The sequence below is a fragment of the Lolium rigidum genome, chromosome 1 (assembly GCF_022539505.1).
Source record: "Lolium rigidum isolate FL_2022 chromosome 1, APGP_CSIRO_Lrig_0.1, whole genome shotgun sequence".
NCBI lineage: Eukaryota > Viridiplantae > Streptophyta > Magnoliopsida > Poales > Poaceae > Lolium > Lolium rigidum.
In genome coordinates, this window is record NC_061508.1 from 283846611 (window position 1) to 283856921 (window position 10311).

General features: G+C 42.4%; 1 long non-coding RNA gene across 1 annotated transcript; it reads left to right on the top strand.

The window, feature by feature from the left end:
• Nucleotides 1-7259: 7259 nt before the first annotated feature.
• LOC124683823 lies at nucleotides 7260-8420 on the top strand. Its single transcript, XR_006996827.1, has 3 exons — nucleotides 7260-7398; nucleotides 7750-7844; nucleotides 8370-8420. It is a non-coding gene; the product is annotated as an uncharacterized LOC124683823 (long non-coding RNA).
• The last annotated feature ends 1891 nt before the right edge of the window (nucleotides 8421-10311 follow it).

Genomic DNA, 10311 nt, shown 5'->3' on the forward strand with positions numbered 1-10311 from the left:
AGGCCTTACAAACGGATTGAAGGATCCAGTGGGCGCGTAGGGTGTAGTTTGCTAGCCCTAGACAGGATGTTCCGGGGATCAACCTCGTGTTGGTTTTTAGGCCTTGTCTAGGGACGGTTTACGATCACCGTGCGTGGCCGCCAGGCTCAATCACGAGTAGGATGTTCCGATTATGTGGTGAAAACCCTAAATCGTAGTAGATCGCTTTAGCTTTATATTGATCAAGCAGGACCACCATATATTCGTACACCTCGTGCGAATCATGGGTGGATCGGCTCTTTGAGCCGATTCACGAGACAACCCGAGAGCCGATCGAGGCTCGTATTTAATGTTTACGTGTATGCCATGCAGGAAACTAAGCGAGGCATCTCCATCACCTTCCCGACCGGGTATAGGTCGGGTGGCACGCCCTTGCACCAGCATCGGACGTGCATGCCGAGTCTTTGCGGGCCGTCGCTCGGAGGGACCAGGGCCAGCCGCAGTCCTGGGAGCCTCCCGGCTCTACTGTGTTGCCCGTCGCTGCTCGCCGGTGGGTTTCTGACCGCAACACATTTTCATATCATTGTGGATAGCCGCGCCGCAGAATCTGATGGTCTTGTCCTACAAGAAATCTTTGAGAAGTTGTGGCACTTCATCAGCCCAACAAATTTGGAAGACCAAATTATCGGTCGCCACCGAGAGTTGAAGGATGGCGGCGCGCTGATTATCTCTACCCTCGCGAGGGTCGGTGAACTCGCAATCCAAGCCCACGCACTTGATTGGTACGATGTCGAGGAAATCCCTCGTGACGATGCAGACCCACCTCTCCACCATTGATCCACGGAGAGTGACTGTGATCTTGAAGTGCATCTCTTCGGCGGTGATGTAGTACACCCGAGATCAAGGTACGGTGCGCGCGAGCTGCTTCATTGGGGCCGGGGCGGGAGAGATATAGAGAGCTCTTTGAATTGGAAGAGATGGCTAATGGAGGATGTGAAGATGCATATATTGGTGAAGGAGGTGAACAAGCCGGGTGATCAATTCCCGTGGCCGGCCGGCGGCGACGATGCAACTTCCGATTGATCGACGATCGGTTTCCGTGTGCCGATGCAATTTCCGACGATAATCAGTGGCGACGATGATCGATTTCCGCGCGGGAACCGAACGGTTTGCCTTTAGTCCCGGTTCGTGTCACCAACCGGGACTAACTGGTGTGCCAGCAGGCGCAGGGGCTTTAGTCCCGGCTTGTATCCCAAATCGGGACTAGAGACCCATAAAAACCTTGACTAATGGTTACCGCACCATGGGACGGTTTCGGTGCGACGTGTCTGGACCATTAATCCCGGCCCAGGACACGGCCGGGACGAAAGACCTGTTTTTACTAGTGATAGTTAAGAGGACACATATATAAAGTGCTCTAATAGCTATATAGCTAAGAGGACACATATCAAAATCACCCTAATAGCTCTATATATATATATATATAAATTATTTTATAACTTTATTTAAACTTAGATGCTAAGTAAGACAAATTGCATGGGATAAAAGGAGTAATACGCTAGGTGAGATCATTCTAAACCACACCATCCAACTCCAAATGGAAAACCAGCCTGTTATACCGATTCCAGCATGGCCCATTCTCTAGCTGAAGTACATGGCATCGAAAGTTTGCCCTAACAGACAGACCTGCATCTGCCACGTGAAAGGATTATTTTGCCCCTCCTCTAATAAGCTATCTCCTGAACGTTGGTCGGGGTGAGGAGGAAGGCTCCCAGTGATGGCGCGGCGGTGCGGCCGCTGCCTATGGTGGTAGGGGTGAAGGCGGAGGCACGCTCTCCCTTGCATGCCCTCATCATTGGGTGGGCTCGATCTCACTCTGCGACACCGCTCACCATGGAGACGTGATGCCCTTCACGGTCCACATCGTCGATCCTCCGTCCAGCGACGTCACCAACCCATGAATCGAAGTAGCGCAAGCCCATCTTCACCACCGTTGATCAGCTCAAGCCAACCAAGCAGGGCAACAACCTCACCGCACGCGTCCTCTCGGCCTGCACCGTCCTCCACAAACCCTCACTTAGCCGCCGTACCCAGGTTGTCGAGTGCCTTGCCAGGCACCACACCGTCACCGTCTTCTTCACCGCCCGCTACCAGGGGAGTATGGGTATGGTGCCCGCTTCTATGATGTCTCCACTTGTGGTGTGAATTCAAGGCTTTTGGGTGAAAATATTCGGAGCCAAAGCAAGTGGTACAATCTTGTGGTACACATAACCTTTCCGATTTCTCTCATTCTCATCAACTAGTCTCCGCACACTCCTTATTTTTCTGTCTAATGAACTTGTACATGATAGTTGGAATTTATCTGGGTGCTCTGGGTGCAACAGAAAGCAATATATATATAACTCGGTGTTCTAGGAGACATCAATAAGGAGCTAAGTGTTTTGTTTCAACATGTCAGCCCGAGAATTTTACGCAACACTTGAGTTCATGGACACACATTTGTACCTGCATAACGTGTCCCTTTCAATGTGCCAACAATAAAAGCACACATATTTGTGTAATCGTCCAGGATGACAGAGGTTGGGTCCGCATGTGCCCCCTCCTACCCATAATATGATGCGCATAAGTTTTGGTGCAAGTTAAACTTTTCAAAATTTGATCAAGAATATAGAGAATAATATAAATATTTACGCTATAAAATGCATATAATATGAAAATATATTTCATCACAATTATAATATTAATTTGACATTGTATATATTCAACTTTTATCAATATACATGGTTAAACTTTATGAAGTTTTACTTTGATCAAACATTATATGCAACATATTATGGGCATGAGGGAGTATCTAAAGGTATAATTGTTGCACCCTCATGGGGCTCTCACAGGCGTTTGGATTTTCAGCCGTCCGATCAAGCTGACGTGGCACGATCTGGCCGGCCGTTCCGTCCAGGGTGCGAGGCCCTCGCGCGGACCCGCGTTTTATCCATGGGTCGATGAAGCCCGCCCGGCCCGGAGGACGAAAGAAATATCAGAGCAAGGAAAAGGGGTCGCGCCGATTCGTACGCGGGTGAGAACCCTAGCGCGCCGCCTCCCACTCCCGGGTCCCTCCCTCTCCTCCATCTTCTCTCCTGGCTCTCCCTCCCAATCCCCTCCATCAGAACGTCGTCGCAGGTGGAGCGTGCCGGAGTCGCAGGTGGGACGCGGGCAGCCGACCAGAAGCGCTGCGGCCAGCCCTCTGCGAGCAAGCAGGAGCGGCGTCGCCGATGGAGCGTGGCGCGGCCGTGTAGGAGCAGCGCCGCCGGTGAAGCGCGCGCGGGCTGTCAGACAACACCGCCTCCTGGTAAATCCCCTTCCCTTAACCACTCCATCTATTGACCTTCTCCATGACTGGAACAAGGAGAGAGAGAGAGGGAGATGAGGATGACATCAGTGGCGCCATGGCTGGAGGACGCAAAGCTCGATCTGGAGGAGCACGCAGGGAAGCTGCAGATCGATGTGGGGGATCGACATCCGTAGCCCCTTCCATCTCTGATCCATCTTAATCTTTGCTCCTCTGCCTCTCTGTGCACCCTGCTTCGTCGTGGAGGCCTCCACGACTTCTCTCGGTCTTCTTCATGTACCAGCGGTCTCGACTGAGCCAGGTATGACTCCTCCTCGTCCCAAGGTTTTTTTACCCATGTAATTTTCACATCGTTCTATTGGTTGTGAGGTTGAGTTTCCTGTCATTAGCTAACTGCTGTTGAGCAGGTTCACTATGGTGGAGGGAGGAAGATGTTGGGGCTATCAGACCTAATGAGGTTGACTGGAGGTCGTTGATGAGTCAGCAGTGGCTAGGTCGACACCTATATCCCATTCATGTGAGCCATTGCCATTGTGACATGGCATCCGTGCGGTCACTCTGTTGTGCCGTGCCACCGGCAGTAGGTGTCATTCTCTACTGCATTGTATGCAAATGCCCTCATCTTCTGCTACATGTGAAATTATCCTGCGAAAAAATATACACACTTTATTATTGATATTATTCCTGTTGAAAGTCGGAGCAATATTCTTTCTATGTGCTTATGTCGAGTGTGTTTTTGTTCTTCTGCAACTTGCAGATATATAATCATGCCACAAGGGGACGTTCTGTTCAGAGCCATCGTCCTGGCCCCCACCTTCCAATAGTCTTTTCAGGTTTCCTTATCCCATTTTACTCTAATCTATTTTTGCATTTCCTTTGTTTCCAAAATTTGTCACACTGCAACATGCAATCCAACACCTTTTCTGATTTACTTATTTTTATGTAGAATTACAATCTGTATGTAGAAGTTGTATGATTCCACTTCTGTAGAATCTCATCAAGCAATGATTTGATGACTGGAATGTTGATTCAAGACTGCAATATTTTTCAAGACAGAATCTCATCAAGCAAAGATTCTAAAATTTGTGGTTTCTTTTGCAGATTCTTTACAAGGGGAATAAGTATCCAAGTTGTTAATTAATGTTGCTATCAGATTTCCCCAAGAATGTTGAAACCTATGTCCACAAGGTATGCATACAATAGATTGGCATTTGGATTTTGGTGTTCCGACTATGATGCTTTCTTTGCCTGGTAAGGATTCTAACTGGTGTTGCCATTCTAATTGCTAGAAAAGCTTAACGGACATGCTCATGTAGGTGCTTGATAAACAACAAGATGAACCTGATCAGCTTTAGGATAGTAGCTATTGACTTTAAGTGATGAACCTCTAGCTATGGAGTAGATTTTGGGCCTTTGGGAAATATGATGAAGGTACATTTAAATTGCTCATATAGTTTATATGTGCTTGAGGTTTCAATGATGTCAGCTAACTATTGCAATTATGTTGTGTTGATGATTATTGCTGAACCCCTGGCAATTATTCATTTTCCCTTGTCAATGTGTTCTTATTTTCCTTCGGTTGGAAGATAAAATCATATATGACTCATTTATTTGTTTGACAGCTTTGAGACAAAAACAAATATAAGAGCTATGTTTCCTGCGACTTTTAGTTGACTGTACCCACCTATTCCTATGCATCTATTAGTTAAATGATTTTTTTTATCATAGATGGATAAATGAGCAAGCGACCTGATATGGTTGGTTTTTAGTTTTCATGTTGCATGTCTGTGGGAAGAGTAATGCATTAAGCATGGCAGCGGTTGCAAACCAAGTATACATCCAACTATTATGCGGGCCACTGATATGTTACCTCTTATCCAAATAACACATGTTACATTGGTACCATTAGTTCATTACCATTAGTTTCCAGAAGCGATTTGATGGCTAAGGTATAAGCAGATTCATCATGAGATTTTGAAACATGTGTGATGAGCCAATAGATTATGAAGGATATACATATAATTCTCTTTGTAGTTTAATTCTAGGAATTGTTCTGTTTGATCAACATTCATGAATATGCACTGCTTGCTATTTTAAATTTATTAATTACAGTCTCCAACCACACCTTGTATAGTACAGACAATCAGATAAAATGCATAAACTGTACCCATGGATTTTGTTTGTGATTAAAACAAGTGGTGCCTTTGTGTCTTACCAAATTTCGTTTAATCAGCCATTTTTTTGGGGTATACTCTTATCTCATCTCGCTAACTTGCACTCAAATTGTTTGAGGAGATCAGGGAGGCAGCAAGTACAACTGCGATGTGGAGGGAGGACAGTCTTTATTTACATATAGTACATTCCAAAGATCTTTTGGCACAAATTAGGATAGAGCTATATTCTGGACAAAATCATTATTCATAGAAATTTGATTACTTAGATACTTTGGGTCACAAGCAAAATTGTTCTTTGAAGTTATTTTTTAATCTTTGGAAAATGGATTCATATTGTATGAGATATATACCTATACCTATGACAGATGCTTTTTAAATATATATGGATACTGCTTACTACCCAAATTTAATTTACCTACTCTTAGATATTACCATATTCATGTTTTTTTTATCTTAGAAGGATTTGAGGGCCCGTAGATAATGGTTGATGATAGGTGGGAAAGTCATGCAATCATAATCTACGGTAACCTTGAATAAATATAAATTGGCGCGAATTCCATGAGATCTTACGCCAAGGCGTACCTATAAATGTGTTTGCCATCCGGTTGGTCAAGATTCTCAGCCATTCGATTGCATAAATAATCTGAGGTGGCATTGGAAAAATCTGAGGTGGTGGCATTGGAAAAAAATTGAGGCAGGTTTCACTCATATTCTTCTAGAGGTATGTGAAATCTTAACATTGAGTGTCAGCTTGTGTAAAAAAAAAGCAGCTCATTTACCCTCTTCTATCTAAACTCAATAGTATGGGATATTCCATGTCTAGACCTCATTTTGACAGCCTGACCCCAAGTTCACATATCTATGAATATGTGAACTTACCTGTGCTATATAGGGTTTCTATTATGTTTATGAAAGTTCACATATCTATAAATTTAATATCTTAAATGTAATTTAAAAGTAAAAAAGGTGGCATGGTGTCTTGACTTATACTGTTAGGAATTATTCAAGCAGCTCTAGGGTTTGGCGTGTTCCATCGTTTTAGTTATTTACCGCCAGTCCCTTCCGTCTCGGAGATCCATAAATGTTCTAGCTTACTTCATAAGAACAAACTTTATTGCTTCCAATAACAAAAGCATGACATTTAGGAGTTATGTAGCCTTTTATCTTAATTGTGAAGTGTATTATCATACCGACAGTTATTTTTATCACCTTTATTCGAAATAAATATTGGCATGAGCTCCAAGGGGCCATTTCCCGTAAAAGGGACATGTGTAGATTCTATCTTGCAATCTAGGAGCGGTACAGTTTTATCATGTTTATGTCATCCTAGACAATGTTTAACTGATGGAATATCTCAATGTTTTTCGTTAAGACTGGAACATGCAAGTTTGGGGCTACATGTAAATTTCATCATCCCAGCGTAAAAGCTGGAATCTAGGGAATGGTGCAGCTAAACACGTTGGGATACTCGCTTTGACCGGTTAGTAATTTACTGCTAGCAGAGTAATATCTATTTATTTTTCTATTTGTTGTATTGACTGAAATGTATTACTGTTGTACCATGAAAGGGAGTGTGCATACTACTAAAACCGTGAAATGTATTCTTTTAGATGTTGTTTTCCATCTTACTGTTACAGGACAAGCTAGCACAGATTTCATACTGTGTACTAATATAATTTAGTTAGTTCTCTGATTGTTTATTAGAATAGCCACTCCTGCATTTTTGTGACTACTTATAGTAGTTTCTTTGGATCGTCTTCTTGGCTGCAGACTGTGTGTTGAAACTCCTCTAGACGGCATCCTCCTGCAGCAAATCTTGGTTTTTTGATGAATCTGTTGTTTCTTAGATCATGGTTATGGGGTTGATGCTTTCCAGCATTGCCAGTTCAGCTATACCAGGTACTTTTGGAGGGTTGTTCAGGGAATATTAGTAACAGTATGACCTAATGCAGTAAAGTTATGTTCCAAAAAATAATCTGACAAGCGAAATACGTATTCAAACCAATGGAAGATCACTCCATGCTCAAGTTTGCATAATAGTGTGTCTTACAAAGAACAGGTCTAGAGTTAGAATTCCATTCTGCACCTAGAAATCAACTCATATTTAAAATTTAATTTAAATTATTGTATGAACCATGCTATTTGAATAACAAATAAATCTATTGAGCCAAGTGTGATTTGCCTTTTATTTTACCTACAACACTAAATTGTCCCTCTTCTTCCTCGGCAAAATGCATGCCGGTTCTGTAGCAATGGTCGCGAGAAGGACCATGCACTCCGTCATGAGCACCGACAGTGGCCTTGGCGACGAAACAACGCGATGTGCTTCATCAACCAACAACCAGGTGCGCCCCTGACTCTAATAATTCAGATTATTTATCCCCATGGCCTATGCTTGCCTAAAATATGTAATTAAAATTGCAGCCCCATGATGTCAGTTTCGTGTGCAAAACATGAGTTGAATAGTTGCTATTATTCTATCTACACATTTTAATAGTCCTTTGCCTATGTGCCAGGTAGTTGGTCCATCATGGGCTAATAGATTTGAGTGCACACTATTTGAAAGGAAAAATAGTGAACATAAATCAAATCTACCTATTACCTAATATAATGGATATCTACCTGTTGACTTATATGTCATGTAGTTTTGCTCTAACAAAATATAAATAGGCTGGCTATATAACAACATAGTAGCATGCTCGCATTTATTCAAACTGCACATAACAAGTACTACGCTATATTAATATCGACAATTCAGGTTGGGAAACTGGAGCTAAGTACATTAGATCTTGTGTGTGTGGCAAGGCACGTCGCCTTCTTTATATTGAAATCAAACTTTGGTGTTTAATACTATGACATTGTGACAGCAGTTGTATAACTATATAAGAGATATGGTTTCGGGATTGGACAAATGAAGGCCGAGCTATATGTAGGCCTTTATGTGGGCGAGCGCGCAACAAGCCATAGTTCCTACCTTTTTGCTCTTTACAATTCAGGGTTGCCTGTTGTGGAGGAATCTGAAGGTGTAGACCACATAGATACAAAGCTTAAGAGACTTTCTTTTTCTTTAATATACTGGTCAGGTAGCATCTTGTGACTTGTGACATGACCGGAATTATATCTATACCTTACAGGGGACAAGGTTACAATGACAATGCTTCAGTGAATCTATTAGAAAATCAGAATCTTGACGACATTAGTGGAGCAAACACGAGAAATCTTGATGTCCTTCTCTTTCACAACCTGATGTCATGATGAGATAGAAAATAATGGGTGATCCTTCGGGTATTCAATATAATCTGCCATTAGTCTCAAGCCATGCATATTTGAATCCTGGACAACCAACTGCAATGGAGGCCATGCAAGGAAGTAAACCATGCAAACACTCTTTCACAACTGTCAAGCTTGCTGGTACAGACGCCCCACCTCCCATCTCAATAATTTTGTGCTCCAAACAGGGATTGAGCGCTTCATTGGTTAAGCCCATGTTAAAATTCAATTGTCTACTCAGTAACATATTTTGGTGTAGTTGCATGTCTTTGTTGGTAACATATTTTGGTGTAGTTGCATGTCTTTGTTGGTTATAGTCGAAAACCAATCGTAGGTTCATCACATTTTTTTTTTCTGGTCAAATTGTGCTATTAGAATTATGGTTACTTCTCAAGGTATGTTTATAGATCATTTAAACTTCATTCTCTTATCTACTGCTTGGACTTATGTTACTTACATATTGCGGCAATTACACCAGTACATGGCTTTTTTTGCTTTTCTCTACAATTGACAGTACAAACCTTTGAATAAAAACATGGTTAGGGTTGTTTTTGAATATTTACACACGTACTTCCCCTTTTTGAATATTACTCAATCTTATACTAGAAGAACTTGGTGTTTCAAAGGATGAATTCCATCTTGAGCTATGCGAATATATCTAAGTTTGTGTGACTGTTCTGTTTAACACCTCTGCACTACCAGCGGAGTGTTCTCCTCTGTACCTCGATGTTTGTAAAGTCAAAAGAACTATGAAATAGCGGGGGATTCTTCATGTGTAAAAGCTGTCAAATATGTTGACCTGGCGACAAATACAATTATCATAAGCTTTGTATGGGCTTTGTCAATAAGCATTTGCTACTCCGTTTGTGATTCCGTTTGATTTATCAAAGCTATTATCATTTCCTTTGCCTGATTTTTATCATCGATATATAAAATGTAAATTGGAACGAACTTCACGGGACCGTGCGCCAAGGCGCACATCTAAATCTAGTTCTCTAAAGAGATACAACATATGCACACATCTGGTCACATGGCATAGTACAAAGAACAGCTTAAAGATGCAAGAAACGTGTGGCTTTTGCTTAGAAGATGCAAGAGTAAACCCCTTGGCTTCCACATGTGGCATGTCACACATTTCCTCTGTTTTCTTAGATAAAAGGGTTTCCCCTGATTCTATTAACGAAATAAAAATTAGAACGGAAAAAAACTGTCACACATTTTCATTGATTGAGCTACATTTTCAAGACATTCCTAAGAGGGTTAGTTTGATACATGCCACTGTGAACTTCGTGAAATGAAAAAAAAAAGTGAGCAATAAAAATGCCAGCCTAACTTTCTTATCCGCGCGCTGCCGGTGGCCTCTCATGCGATAGGACCGACACTAGAAATTAATCTACAAAATAAAGGATGATGAATGCGGGCCGTTTCACTAGGAGTAGGGACAAAATTACAGAAGCTTCAAGAGCTGAACCTTATCCCCTCCCCGCCACTGTAGCAGAGGAGATAGGTGATTTTTGGGCGTCTCCGTCAATCCACCGTGCG